Below are 14981 nucleotides of genomic sequence, written 5' to 3'. Positions count from 1 at the left end.
CCCTCTCATTTAAGGTTCCTGAGGTTCAGTTGCCAAATGCTGCACTACAAAACAAGGCTCACCCTTCTGATCTTTTGACATCTCTGAAGACCTACACCAAGATAAGGATTATCTCCATGGGATTTCTAAGGGAAAAGGGTACTTGTATCAATCCATTTTTCTATGAAATACTTACTATGGTTCTTGTGGGGAAGAGCACAGCCCAAGATACCAAAGGGATCTAATTTTATTCACCACTGTGTAATTCCAGTTTTATGTTTGTATAATTCCATTTAAATGAATCAGTGTGACCCCAAATTGCATTGCAGGGCAATGATTACATTTTATACCAAGATAGGATGACTTAGTGCCCACTCAGGTAATTAAATTGCTGGGCATAATCATTACCAAGAGTCACAATGCCCACTTATCAGAAGAAAGGCACTTAAAATCTTACCTTTTTAAAAAATTACATTTCCTTAAAAACCAGGTGCAAAGTAGGTACTTTCAATAAACTGTTATGTCACTTGCTGTGTAGACAGCCTAGTCTGGATGAATTGAAATATTGGACAATTGCAAAAGGTTTCTACCCTTGATTCACTTCCCTGAACGTCAAAGGGCATAGTAGATTATCAAGTGGTCATATTTTGTCCTGTCATGCTACTTGATGTCATTTGAAAACCAAGTTGATTTTTTTACCTTTTAGTTTGAAAAAATCTTACTTTGAAAATATTTAGACTAAATCAAAATGTTGATCACAGTAAGGGTATGTCTATATGTACAGCACTGCAGTGGTGCAGCTGTACCGATTTTAAAAAACCCTACCCGCAAGCTGCATCAGCACATAAATGCTTATGTTGTAACTTATGTCGCTCAGGTGGGGTGGAATATTCACACCCCATGAGCGACTCAACTTCTGGTGACATAGGCTATAGTGTAGACATAGCCTAAAATAAATTTACATTTAGCCTTTCCCTCATGTAGGGTATATTATCAGAGAATCTGAGAACTGATTCCTTTTTAATGAACATTAAGATTATGAATTTAAAAATGAGCTGTTGTTGACTTTTTTTCTTGAATATTTGCGAAATGGTCTTATTTTCTGTGATAAGGAGAAAATAGAAAACCAACTTCTGATGAATCCTTAACCTTCTTTTATTATGGTAACTAACAGTTGACTATCTTTTTAACAGTTTTTAGAGTAGGGTTTTATAGTTTGAGAATTCTGAATGCCCAGCTGTAAAATTAAGTACAAAAATATTGAACAGCACAATCACTACCTCAGTACTTCTGAATACAACAGCAGTCCACAAAAAGGGATTCTGAGTGTAGATAATTCAATTTTAAAGGTTATAGCCATTTACAAGTGTTTTATTATCATTAATAGGTAAAATTTTCAAGTCTATGTTCTTTGTTATTTCACAAGTAGTCTTTTTTTCCTTCCTCTTTACAGACTGAAATCTTTTCCACGTAGACTTGTATATCTTCAGCAAGGGGGTGAGGCCAGCTGGATCTGTAGAGGCTGCAGAGACCATAAGAAAATCAGGGAAGGGGAGGAAGGAACACCTGTTGAGGGGATCTCCTTATTCCTTCTCCATACTTTTCCCCACATACAAATGTTGTTTTGGGGGAGATCTGGGGAGAAACACCTTCCACCCCCTGAACTTCCTCCAAAAGTAAAAGAGTGACAGAGGGAGCTGAAGAAGAGCACCTGAGCCTCTCTCCATTTGAATTTTCTGCACCCACTGTGCTCTAGGAGAAACACCCACCACGCACCTGAGAATGGAACTGACAGCTGGAAGGGTTGAGAAAGGCACTCGTGGTAGCCCTGTAATAGGAATATAGGGGATGAGTATTCCCTGCCAAAAAGTTGAAAGGGGAAAGTAATACGGGGGAGTCTGATAACCTGTCCCTGAGCACTGAACAGGCTTCTCCTCATGCTACCTGCAGATGGGCCAAACTGCTCACTCCAGGCAGTCCAGAGATCCACCACTGAAAGGAGGGAAGTAGATCTGTTCTTTCCTGTGCCCTCTATTCATTCTTGGATGAGTGAATCTCCCTGGTCTGAGAGAGCTCCCAGGGAGTCAGTTGCTCTTCCTTCCTCTTCCCCCTTTTCCTAGGGCTGCTGCAACTTCTGCTATCCCACCTGTCCTTGTTCCTGGAGATGATCTGCAGGTCTATCGCAGGGTCCACTGGCAAAAAGAAGGGCCTCAGCTGGGGGGCCCAAAATTATATAGGAAAATAACTGGCTATTTACTTGCCCTGATTCTCACTTCTATGAAAAATGACCTCAGTGAGTAAAGCTGCACTTCAATATTTCTATATTTTCTAGGGTTAAAGAGAAAAGCTTCTCCTGTTAATACTTGACTTCTTGGATCCTACAAATAAACTGTTTTTTTCAGCAGTTTCCAGTTCTTAACAGACTAAAAACACAGGCTGTGCCCTTATACTCAAAGGAAGAAAAGTTCACATTTTGCCTTCATCTTTTGCGGGTCTGGATAGTAAGTAAAAAGAGTTCTTACTCTGTGTGGTTCCCTTCTTAAATGTGGTTAGTCATAACTAGATTTTGTTTTTGAATGAGATAGATGGATAGAAAAACATTGTGCAGGTAAGAAAGAAGTATGTTTTGGTAGAAGTAAAAGCATCCTGTCAAAGCAACCGTACACCCCAGTTTATCAATTCCACCTCAGATCACCGCTCAGCTTAAGACACAGCACTTAGATTTGTTTGTAGTGAAATCAGGTATTAATTTTTGTAATAAAGCATAGAGATTCAAGTAGTGACAGGCAGAAGTATTAGAAACAAATGGTTACATATAAAATAAAATCATAATATGCATTTTAGAGCCTAGATTTAATTAATGAGGTACTCTCCTGTCTACTGGATTATTGCTCACTCAAAATCCATGTCTCTTTGCACTCTGAGAAATCACTCAGCTGTGATTACAGGTTAAAAAGGGAGTTTGTTTTGTCATGCAAATTAGTCAACACTCAACTGACTGGAGCATTCAACCAAATAGACTCTCAACTACTATTCCAATGGCATGCAAATTCCTGAACAGGAAGATGCTGTCATAAAAATATATGATGCTGTAATTTTTCTCTGTTACACCAGAGTAAACTCCATGAAAGTTTCTGGAAATACATTAGATTTACACTGGCTTAATAGAGTAGAATTAGATCCACAGGTGCAAGGGGTTACAAGGGGAAGGACTGACTAACAACAACCCTGAAAGTGAAAAAAAAAAAAAAAAGTTAAGCATGCATTATTCTAGGGGTGACCAACCTGTGGCTCTTCAGAAGTTAATATGCAGCTCCTTGCATAGGCAGTGACTCCGGGGCTGGAGCCAACTTTCCAATATGCCAGGGGGGTGTTCACTGCTCAACCCCGGGCTCTGCCACAGGCCCTGCCCCCACTTCACCCATTCCCATCCTCTCCCCTGAGTTCGCCATGCCCTTGGTCCTTCCCACCCCCCCAGAGCCTCCTGCACGCCACGAAACAGCTGATTGGGAGGTGGGGGAGGGAGAGGGAGGTGCTGATCGGCAGGGCTGCTGGTGGGTGGGAGGCGCTGAGAGTGGGGCGGAAACTGATGGGGGGCTGCTGATGTATTACTGTGGCTTTTTGGCAATGTACATTGCTAAATTCTGGCTCCTTCTCAGGCTCAGGTTGGCCATCCCTGCATTATTCACTTCTCAATTAAACCATGTTGCTCCAGTTTAGAATGTAAGTAAATTTATGGTATCCATCCCTGTCACAAAGCCAAGAGCTGGGGAAATCTGAATAATCTTTGGTTTATCTCAGCCCTTGTGGCACCCTATGACCCAGGGGCCCCTTGGTGCCAACTGGCAGAAGGCACAGGGTGTGCATAGTGTTTTATCGGGATCCCCTGAATGAGATACCTGCATAATAATTCATCAAAGGGTGGCATGTGAGGTCTCTACCAAGAGCCAGTAGCCTACTGGTCTTCATAATCATTGTGAAATCTTAGTATGGATAATATTTAAGGAGTTATGTATCTAAAGGTCTTAGAGTTAAGGCAGGTCAGTAGGTGTTGACACATTTAAGAGATTTTCCTTTCAGGCAAAAGGTAACTGACACCTATCTTCCTGTCTGGCCATTTGTGCATTGGGTATTGTATGTCTCATGCTGTATGCTATTTTCATATTGAATCAGGTGCAAATGAGAAATTGTGAAATCTACAAGAGAAAAAATCTATAGGATGAAACAAACAGCAGAGGTTGTCCTGTTTATAAATAAAGACAACTAATTGGTCTGGTATAAAACTCCTGCGTGATCTAATTACTTTTTCCATCTGGGTAACATTTTCTTCTATGCTATGCTACAAAGGAATTTTGCTTTTTCGAAACATTGCTTATTTGCTTTATAATGCAATAGACTTTACACCCCATTATTTTGGGTCCTTCAGCACCCTTTATGGGCACTGTTAGGCCAGGTCTACACTATTCACTTATGTTGGTATAACTACATCACTCTTTGGTGTGAAAAATCTATACCCCTGAGCAACATGGTTATACTGACCTAACCCTTTGAGTAGGCTGTGCTATGTTGATGTGTGGGCTTCTACTGTTGACATAGCTGCCACCTCTCACAGAAGTGGAATATCTACGCTGATGGGAGAAGCCTTCCTGTCAGTGGAGTTAGCATCATCATTGAAGCTGTACAGTGGCACTCCTGCAGTGTTTGTGTAGACCTACCTCAGCTGCTTGGTGCGTAAGGGCCAAGGTGAAAGGTTCTGCATTTCTCCTTCTGAGCACTGTTGTCTCAGGTTGCATTATTTTAGGCTGCATAATCATTAGCTCAAAATGTCACTTGCTTTTCTGAGGCATTTTCATCTCCTGCCAGCTCCTCAGCACTGTCAGATGAGAAACTCCTACTCCAAGTCTTTCGTAGACTTTTCCTCATAGCCAGTATGTGATGTAAGATCATTCCAGTTGGTTGCCATAGAACCTGAAGAATGTTTTTTTGTGCCTGTCCAAATGTAGATGCATTTTCTATTGCATCTACAAACATGGATGCTCGTTTTGTGAACTATTTATAGCAAGACTGAATGCTCCCAAACTCATTTGGGAACTGGAAGCCCAAACAAATACAGGTTTGGTTTTCTGACTCTGTGTGTTTTAAAGAGTGAATAAGAGATAACTGGGGCTCCTGAATCATCTGAGTGAGATTGTAGTCTCAAATTATATCTCTCATTGTGAAATAACCTGGAAGACTTAAAAGGGAGCATTGCAAATTCTGCAAGGAGTGTGAAGGTATACCAAGTGATGCCTCTTAAATGACTTATGTCTCTGTGAGAGGCTATTAATGAGTTTTCTTGTAAGACGTAGGCTTAGATAAGGAAAAGTAATCCATTTTCATTGATTTTTGAAGTTATATATAGATTTCCTGTTATATATAGAATACATTTTACCTTTTGTAATATGCATATGGTACAATTTTTGTTTAAAAACCTGTGTATGTACGTAACCCATAGTGTTTTATGTTAGACTTAAATATAAGCTAGTTTTATAACTAGTTCCTATTTCCTGTTCATTGAAAACAGTGATCAAATGGTCTAATGGGACTGTAACATCATAGAGGCATCAGGAAGAAAACCCCTGAGTATTTCATTCAAACAAAATAGAATATTTTTAGCAGCAGTGTAATAAACTGAAATTTCCCTCCAACTGAAACATTAACATTCTCTTGTTATGGCTAAGAGGGATCAAAGGTACTTTGGTTTCAAGAAAGCACGTACAGAATACTTGTAAAACAGCAACACTGTAAAATGCATTTTAAATCTAAAACACTGGAAACATGATCATAGTTAACCTTTTACTTCCGTATCTGCTGCAGCTTTAAAAACTAATTATCTGGGGGAAGAAGGGAGGTGGCCAGAAAAAGAAAATTCATGAATTTTAATTTTTTTAACATCAGAAATGGTTAGGAATGTTCTATCTAATAGAGATATTAATCCATCTCTCTCTCTCCTTGGTGCACCTAGTCTACTTCATTTTCTCTCAGGAACAATTTTTCCCATTCAAATGTTTACAGTATAGTACATACACAAAAACTATGTTAAAAGAACGTTAAATTTGCAAAGTCAAGCACTCCAAAGTTAGGAAATTAATGAATTTAGGTTGCGTGTACATTTTTAATTCCACTCCCCTCCCCACAATGCATATGCATTATGACAGTCTTTAAATACATGATCACATACTATTTTTTCCACAGGACCCCTTCCTTATTCAGTGCACAGGATGAACCTGCTCTAGGTATGAATCAGGAGTGTGGAGTCTGTCCGTAGGACACCTGCCTCATTTGTTGCAGAAGCTGGAAAACATGGAGTGAATGAGGCAGGGAACTGCAGGAACAGAAAGGCCAGTGTAATGTTTAGGTCAGTTGAATGCTGTTGTGGAGAATTGGATTCTGTCTCTGCCTCGGTCATAGAGTTCCTGATTAAATATCACTTGGCTCTCGATAAGCCCTCAAGGTTGAGTTGTAAGAGTCGGAGTGTGAGCCTGATGGCACTATGAGAACGTTGATCCATTGCCGCACATACTGCCTCCACTGTGCCAATGCTAAGAGGGAATTAAACATCATAATAAATGGCCAGAGGCTGAAGCATACCCAGTTTACTTAGGAGTGCCCCAAGGGTCGGTCCTGGGGCCGGTTTTATTCAATATCTTCATAAATGATCTGGAGGATGGTGTGGATTGCACTCTCAGCAAATTTGCGGATGATACTAAACTGGGAGGAGTGGTAGATACGCTGGAGGGGAGGGATAGGATACAGAAGGACCTAGACCAATTGGAAGATTGGGCCAAAAGGAATCTGATGAGGTTCAATAAGGATAAGTGCAGGGTCCTGCACTTAGGACGGAAGAACCCAATGCACAGCTACAGACTAGGGACCGAATGGCTAGGCAGCAGTTCTGCAGAAAAGGACCTAGGGGTGACAGTGGACGAGAAGCTGGATATGAGTCAGCAGTGTGCCCTTGTTGCCAAGAAGCCCAATGGCATTTTGGGATGTATAAGTAGGGGCATAGCGAGCAGATCGAGGGACGTGATCGTTCCCCTCTATTCGACATTGGTGAGGCCTCATCTGGAGTACTGTGTCCAGTTTTGGGCCCCACACTTCAAGAAGGATGTGGATAAATTGGAGAGAGTCCAGCGAAGGGCAACAAAAATGATTAGGGGACTGGAACACATGAGTTATGAGGAGAGGCTGAGGGAGCTGGGATTGTTTAGCCTGCAGAAGAGAAGAATGAGGGGGGATTTGATAGCTGCTTTCAACTACCTGAAAGGGGGTTCCAAAGAGGATGGCTCTAGACTGTTCTCAATGGTAGCAGATGACAGAACGAGGAGTAATGGTCTCAAGTTGCAGTGGGGGAGGTTTAGATTGGATATTAGGAAAAACTTTTTCACTAAGAGGGTGGTGAAACACTAGAATGCGTTACCTAGGGAGGTGGTAGAATCTCCTTCCTTAGAGGTTTTTAAGGTCAGGCTTGACAAAGCCCTGGCTGGGATGATTTAACTGGGAATTGGTCCTGCTTTGAGCAGGGGGTTGGACTAGATGACCTTCTGGGGTCCCTTCCAACCCTGATATTCTATGATTCTATGATCCTTGACGAAGCATACAAAAGCCACCTGAGCAAGATAGTAGCCAACCTTCTTAGCAAACTGTCAGGTTCTTTATGGGGAGCGGATGTTCCAATCTTGCCATCTTGCCATTTCTTACTCAATAGCAGAGTACTGTGCACCAATATGGAGTCTCTCAGCAAACACCAAACTTGCTGACATAGAACTCAACAATGTGCATCATCATAGGAACTCTCCAGCCAACTCATCTTTCATGGCTTCCATTGCTGAGCCACATTGCTGCTCCTCAAATCAGGAGGGAGATTGCAGCTAGCAACCCAAGCTTGTCCTTGTTCAACGATCTTTTTAGTCCACCAGCTACACATCTTCCATCATGACACCCACTGTGGTGAAGGCTGCCATGACGGGACATGACAGTTGAGTCCCTGTGGCGGGAAGACTGGTGCTTAACATCAACCACCAATCAGTTCCTCGTCACAGACCCTACTGTATGCCTGCCCGGTTTCAACCTGCCACGTCATCAGTGGACCCTTCTTAACCGATTCCATACTGGGCAAGGCTGTTGTGCAGCCAACCAGCACCATTGGGGTCTTCAAGACAATCCAAGCTGCAGTGCAGATAAAACAGTGATACACATTGTCAAGTTTCAGAGTAGCAGCCGTGTCAGTCTGTATTCGCAAAAAGAAAAGGAGTACTTGTGGCACCTTAGAGACTAACCAATTTATTTGAGCATAAGCTTTCGTGACTACAGCTCAGATAAAGTGAGCTGTAGCTCATGAAAGCTTATGCTCAAATAAATTGGTTAGTCTCTAAGGTGCCATAAGTACTCCTTTTCCTTTTACACATTGTCAAGGAGTCCCCAGTAAGCAAATTCAGCCGTGGGCTCCAAGAGCTCCACTTGGCCACTAAAAACACTGTTGCTTGTCTCGGCAAATATGCAAACGCTAAATAAATAGAATTTCTGTGTGATGTTGGGCAAGTCACTTAAATCAAACTTTTCACAGGTAGTCATGAATGGTATGTTTTTCATTTTTTAGGTGCCTGATTTGAGATCATAGAGTCTGATTTGCAGAAGTGCTGAGCGCTTGAGGCTAAGCTGGGTGAATAATGGATTTTATTTTGCTGGCAGTTCTGAAAAATAAAAAAAAGCTTCATTTCAGGTCAAACAAACAATTTTTTTTCAAAACTTTCAGTGAATAAAAGTCAGAAATATTTTGAGTTGGGTCAAAGAAAATGTTTTGTTCAGCCTGACTTCAAAATTCTCATTTTGATTTTGGGCATTTTAACAAGAGCAACGGATGACGAGTTTCCAAAAATGGCAAGGGGAGGAGATAAAGGTAGTGCCATCCTTATGACTTATAGTTCAGTGGTTAGGGCACACACTTGGGATGTGGAAGACACAGGTTAAGTTTCCTCCTCTGTCTGATGTGGAGAAGGGATTTGAACTTACATTGAAGGAGAGTGCTCTAACCACTGATCTACAAGATAGTCTTATGTGGGTCTTTCTCAGTCTCTCCTATGAGAGCTGTTCTACTTTTTATATATAAGTAATCACTGGAGCAGGACATAAGAATGGCCATACTGGATCAGACCAAAGGTCCATCCAGCCCCCATCCTGTCTACTGACAATGCCAGGTGCCCCAGAGGGAGTAAACCTAACAGGTAATGATCAAGTGATCTCTCTCCTACCATCCATCTCCACCCTCTGACAAACAGAGGCTAGGGACACCATTCTTACCCATCCTGGCTAATAGCCATTAATGGACTTAACCTCCATGAACTTATCCAGTTCTCTTATAAACCCTGTTATAGTCCTAGCCTTCACAACCTCCTCAGGCAAGGAGTTCCACAGGCTGACTGTGCACTGAGTGAAGAACTTGCTTTTATTTGTTTTAAACCTGCTGCCCATTAATTTCATTTGGTGGCCCTAGTTCTTATATTATGGGAACAAGTAAATAACTTTTCCTTATTCACTTTCTCCACACCACTCATGATTTTATATACCTCTATCATATCCCCCCTTAGTCTCCTCTTTTCCAAGCTGAAAAGTCCTAGCATCTTTAATCTCTCCTCATATGGAACCCGTTCCAAACCCCTAATCATTTTAGTTGCCTTTTTCTGAACCTTTTCTAATGCCAGTATATCTTTTTTGAGATGAGGGGACTACATCTGTGGGCAGTATTCAAGAATGAATTTCCTACATCCTAGGTGAATTGTAAAGTACTCAAACACTGTAGTTATGAGCTCCATAGGAAAGTCAATAAGGAAGTTAATAATTCTGTATCCAGAGTAGGGTTTGAGTACTGGCCAGTAACTGAAGCATGGAGCCACACATTGAATGAGGAGAAAACAAAATATTGAAAAGATGCACATTCATTGAGCATCTTTTGTTATTAAATGAGCCAGGGTTTTTGTGGGAAAAAAATGTGTGATCTGTAGTTAGTCTGTATTCTGATACATTCACACCAGGGGGCTGAATTACAGTTGCACAGGCAAACCATATTCTGGCAATTCCTGACTTTTGAGTGCTTGACTTTGCAAATTTAACTTAATATGCAAAAACTTAGCAACCTTTTAACTAAGCTTTGTGTGCATAACTTCCTATATTTTTATCAAGAAAAACGAACTGGGGGGGGGGGGAAATTGATCATGTAGAGTCACATTGACATTCATGTGGCTCATCAGCAGGGTTAGAACCTTTGTATCTGCAGCACAGACTTCTCCTTCTTGAGCTAACTGAGAAGCTGATAGCAGTAGATTGTCATCCTTTGTGTGGGCCAGGCAATACAAGGAGAGGAGACATGCTTTTCTAGTGATTGTCACAGACATTTGCTGACAGCAAAGGAATATTGAGACTCAGGAATTGGGTTCAAATCCAGGTTCTATGGGGAGTGTGTTCTAGTGGTGAGAACCACCTGACCCTTTCTTCCTCTGTTACTTCTACTCTGTCCCCATCCCAGCTCTGTTTTTTTTTTCCTTGTCCTAATCTCCATTCCCCCAAGTTTATTGATTTCAGTTTCCACCCATCCTTCTCGAGAGATTGTCACTTCCAGTCTGGTTCTTGTTCCCTCTGCATTCGAGTCAAGCAACTTCCTCCTCCAAGCTGCCTGAATTGCAGCGGGCATTTTGTTCACAGGAGTGACAGTTTCCCTGTTCGCAATTCCTGTGCTTGGAGCCATAGCATCTCACTGCAGCCAGGAGCAGCAATTGCAGGAATAGTCTTATTCAACCGCAGCAGCCCTAAATTTGAGCATGATCGGTGCAGAGAATCTGTGAAGAATTTATATGTCAAACAAGTATCTACTGCAAATGTGCAGGCTGAGATTTTTCAAAAGCTTATAACTTGACCACATTTAGACAGTTTTTCACACAAATGGGAAAAGACACATCCCTAATACTGTGATCCCCAGACAAATTTTAGTTCCCTGCTCCAAAGCATGTGTTGCTAGAGCTCAATATAACAGTTGTGAGATTTTTATTTTTTTTAAAAGAGCAATACACTGTGTTTTTCCCTAATCTCACTTTCAGAAATGGCTGAACAGCTTTTGCTGAAATTTAAAAAATAAAAAATGAGCCTTAGACAAACACATGACATGGAAAATTTCAGTTTGACAAAGTCAGAAGCAACTGTAAATGGGAAATGTTGGATTGACAGCATTACTAGCACCACCTAAATCATATGAATTAGTGGTGATAACTGGTTGTATATTTTCTAAGAAGTTTCTTTTAAAAAAATATTTACAAAATTGTTTTACTGATACTCAGTTTATATGGGAAGACCAGTGAAATTGTGGGCCTTGATCCTGCAAACATTTAGTCATGTGTTTTAATTTCAAGCACATGAGCAATCCCACTGGAAATCATGGAGTGGGACTACTCGCCTGCTTACAGCTAAGCATGGTGTGTGAGTTTGCTCCCCAGGGCCCCAATCTTACATTCACTACTTATCTGATTGCATGAATCAGTTGCTTATTGCTCGCCATGGGCAACTATAAAAATGTAGGCTCCTAATTGCTCAACTGTCAGATTAATACTTAATTATTAAAATTAAGGCTTTGCTTACAGTGATGTCATTTTAGCATATCAAAATCATCATCTTGGCAAGGCATCTGCAGATATATCAGAATTGGGTTACACCCACCTCTTGGCTGCAGAATGCAGGGCTTCAGTTCTTAGAATTTAATTACATTATATGGATGATGTAGCTAGTTTCCCAGCTGGTGCATCATCTGTTTGACACAACTGTGAGTATAATAAATTTGTTGATACTTATAGACCACAGAATAAGTTTCCAAAATTCATAGCTCTTGAACTACAAAACACTGTTTCCTCTCCAGACAGAGAAAACATTTCATAACTACAACAAAACTGTAAAAACTTGGCTATGATGAAATTTATTACAGTTTTATAATTACCCAGAATTAAACTTTCCTCCCAACATCACCAAGTCTTCAACTGTGGATTGTTCACCAACTTATTTAAAGTAAGCAATATAATGCAAGATCACTGGATATATTGAAATTTATGTACTATGTAAAATTTGTTTTGCTGGTCTTGAAAACAAGTTTGCTTTATACTTTATTATAGCAAACTGGAGTTTTCTTTAGTGTAAGATGCAAATAAAATTGAAATTCTATGTGCAGTTTGCATTCTTCATAGACTTGAAATGTTCACTGTAGTATTTGTAACAATTTCAGTAAAATTAATTCATATCTGTATTCAATTTTGCATTATAAAATAATGTAGTTGTTTTTTAGCTCCCCGGTTGGAAATTAACACAAACTTACAAAAGCAAGAAAATCCAAAGTCATAATTACCATTCTATCCTGAAGTCTGACCGCAGTGGCTAGATATTGCAACTCATAATGAATGTATTGTAGGCTTACTGTGGCCTCTGATAAAGAACCAGATGAACTGTAATATCTGAAACAATGGGGTGATTTAAAGGTAGAATGCCCACTCCATTTTCTTTGTCTGTGATCTTTTAAAATCGTAGTCTGTGTACTACCGGCAAGGCATTTACCTAATATAATGTTGTAAAATTACAGAAACAAAACAGACTCAAAAATACTGATTTTTTTTATATATATATATATATATATATATACACACACACACACACACTCTTAATTTAAAATATTTGAGTATGAAATTAAAACTATATAGGGCACATCAGTGTTCTAAAGTTATTCAAACATAATATATTGCTGCTGCTTTCTAGATTTTCAATGAGTTTTGAAATGCTAGATTTGTCTGTATAGCCCCACTGATCAAAGACACTGGTTTGTTCTAAAGAATATTTTAAAATTAAAATATGCATCAGGATTGATGATTTGTCACCATTCAGCCAGTGCTGTTTGAAACAACACTAGCATTATTTGATGGTAATGTTGACAGGCCCTTAACTATAAATGTGCTGCCAAGCAGTGCTATGATAGCTCAGAACGATAAATATTTAAGATCTTTTCCAGCTACCTTAATTTATTCTGTTCACTGTCAATATTTAGAGTTTGCTGGGTTGTTTGTGACATGGTTGTTGCTGACCTAATTGTTAATGTCTGTATTCTAAAAATCAAAATTGTTACTTTTCTTATTGGTGTTAAAATCTAGATATGCCAAGTAAGGTATTTGGATTGAAAGGTTGTTTTTTGTTTTGTTTTTTCAAATAAAACTTCATTGGGCACTGGTTTGAGCTGGATATTCATATTTAAATTAGAGCAACAAAACAAACCCCCAATTTTATAGAAGTAAGCAGATGGAAGATTAAAAGGAGCAAAGTAAAAGCAGTAAGAAATACATTGAACTGGATAGTCTATGATTATGAATGCAGTACATTTGCAGTCTGAACAAAACAAAAATGTACGATTTAAAAGCTGGAAAGTAAAATCAGGTTAACTTAGTTCTCTCTCAGAAAAATACTGAATAAACTGTTTTGGTTAGTGGTTCACTAAAATAATACCATGTTTTAATGTGATTTCTGCAGGTTTTTATTCATGAAATTGTCTTCTCTGTAGATGTTGGATATGTTTTGTGAGACTGAAACAGTTTTATTCATATTTTCTGTGCCGTAGGGTAAATTTACCCATACTATTTAGATTCATTGGGAGAACACTAATTGGAAACATCCTTGTTTTTAAAATGTCTGATATGGTAGAACCTATGGAAAGATAATTCTACTACATTCTGTGACCTGCATCCCTGAATACAATAATACCTGTATTAAAACACTGTATCACTCACTGTATTAAAACATCTTTTGTTTATTTGCTAAAGAAACCTACAGCAATGGAGGCTATGTATAAATTTTAGCCAATTCCTAATAAGTTTGCTTTGACGTTGTGTAAAAACTATCAATCCAGATGTACAGCTCACAGACTAGTTTTTTTCAGTTTTTAGCATCTGCCATGATTATCCTTCAACGCATTTATGCTCTGTTGTAAGGCTGTCGGATACAGCTTTGACTTGCTTCATTCCTATTAACATCGGAGATTACCATGCCTCAATTCAGATCAAAGTCTCTCTCTCCTTTGTGTTGTAGTTTGCCTCTTGGATCATTGCTGTGACCATATTATTATTCTACATTTACATGTTACTCTTTGTCTTTACATTCTGCACTGCATTTTTGTTGTTAAGGAGATGATGCCATGATCTGCTGCAAACTTCATCCATTTGTCAGGTTGAGTTTGCCTCTTTGAAATGTGATACAGATATCATTTCCCATAATTTTATGAAATCTAGAACAAAACCAAAAATGCCAATTGTTTGATTGTTGAGTTGGGGCTCTCAGGTTGGCAACTCCTATTGAGACCCTCTCCTAATGAAAGGAATGCGGATGCTGTATTGACATAGATCTTTGTCAGTGGATTTATTCTCAGGTTTCACAACTACAATATCATTCTGTCAACTAGAATATTTCTGGAATATTGTCTGGCTGCTACATTTTTTTAATAAGAGACTTGGAATGCTTGATTAATACTTTAATTTTTCCAAGACTTGACAACTAAAGGCTTTTTTGTGGGTGCGCCTGATTAAATCTTTGTCTGTTATCCAGTAGCTGCTCACATTGGTGCCCTCACCCCATTAAATTGTGTATTAATTTTCAAACTCTCAAGGTATTTAATGGCTGTATTTTTCTTCATCCGAAGAAACTTTTAATGCCCTATATCCTAGACTGTCCATTGATGAATCAAGTGACAATATAAAATATTTATTAGTAACCATGCTTTGGGACTTTTAAAGCTTTTAATACTTTTTTGTTAGATTTGGTTTTTAATAATAATAATCCTTTTATAAAGTGTCTTGAGGATTCATTATAAATGAAATTTGCATTTGAAAGATGTGTTCTAGTAATGGCTGCTTTTAAATTTCTCAAATGAAGAGCAAAGAACTAATACATTTTTG

General features: G+C 39.3%; 1 protein-coding gene across 11 annotated transcripts in view; it reads left to right on the top strand.

The window, feature by feature from the left end:
• CEP170 (centrosomal protein 170) overlaps window positions 1-14981 on the top strand; it is a 183483-nt gene that overhangs the window by 19544 nt on the left and 148958 nt on the right. The window contains exons 2-3 of one of the 11 annotated variants that reach the window (XM_084622206.1): window positions 15-138; window positions 1433-2272. The exons of 9 other annotated variants lie outside the window; for them this stretch is intronic. The gene's annotated coding sequence lies outside the window, so the exon portion shown is untranslated. The remainder of the gene's footprint in view (window positions 1-14; window positions 139-1432; window positions 2273-14981) is intronic. One more of the 11 variants, XM_084622205.1, reaches the window with a different exon arrangement.

The sequence above is a fragment of the Lepidochelys olivacea genome, assembly GCF_965140295.1.
Source record: "Lepidochelys olivacea isolate rLepOli2 genome assembly, chromosome: 3".
Classification (NCBI taxonomy): domain Eukaryota; kingdom Metazoa; phylum Chordata; order Testudines; family Cheloniidae; genus Lepidochelys; species Lepidochelys olivacea.
Note: the sequence above shows the minus strand (reverse complement) of the source record. Positions and strands in the feature narration are given on the sequence as shown.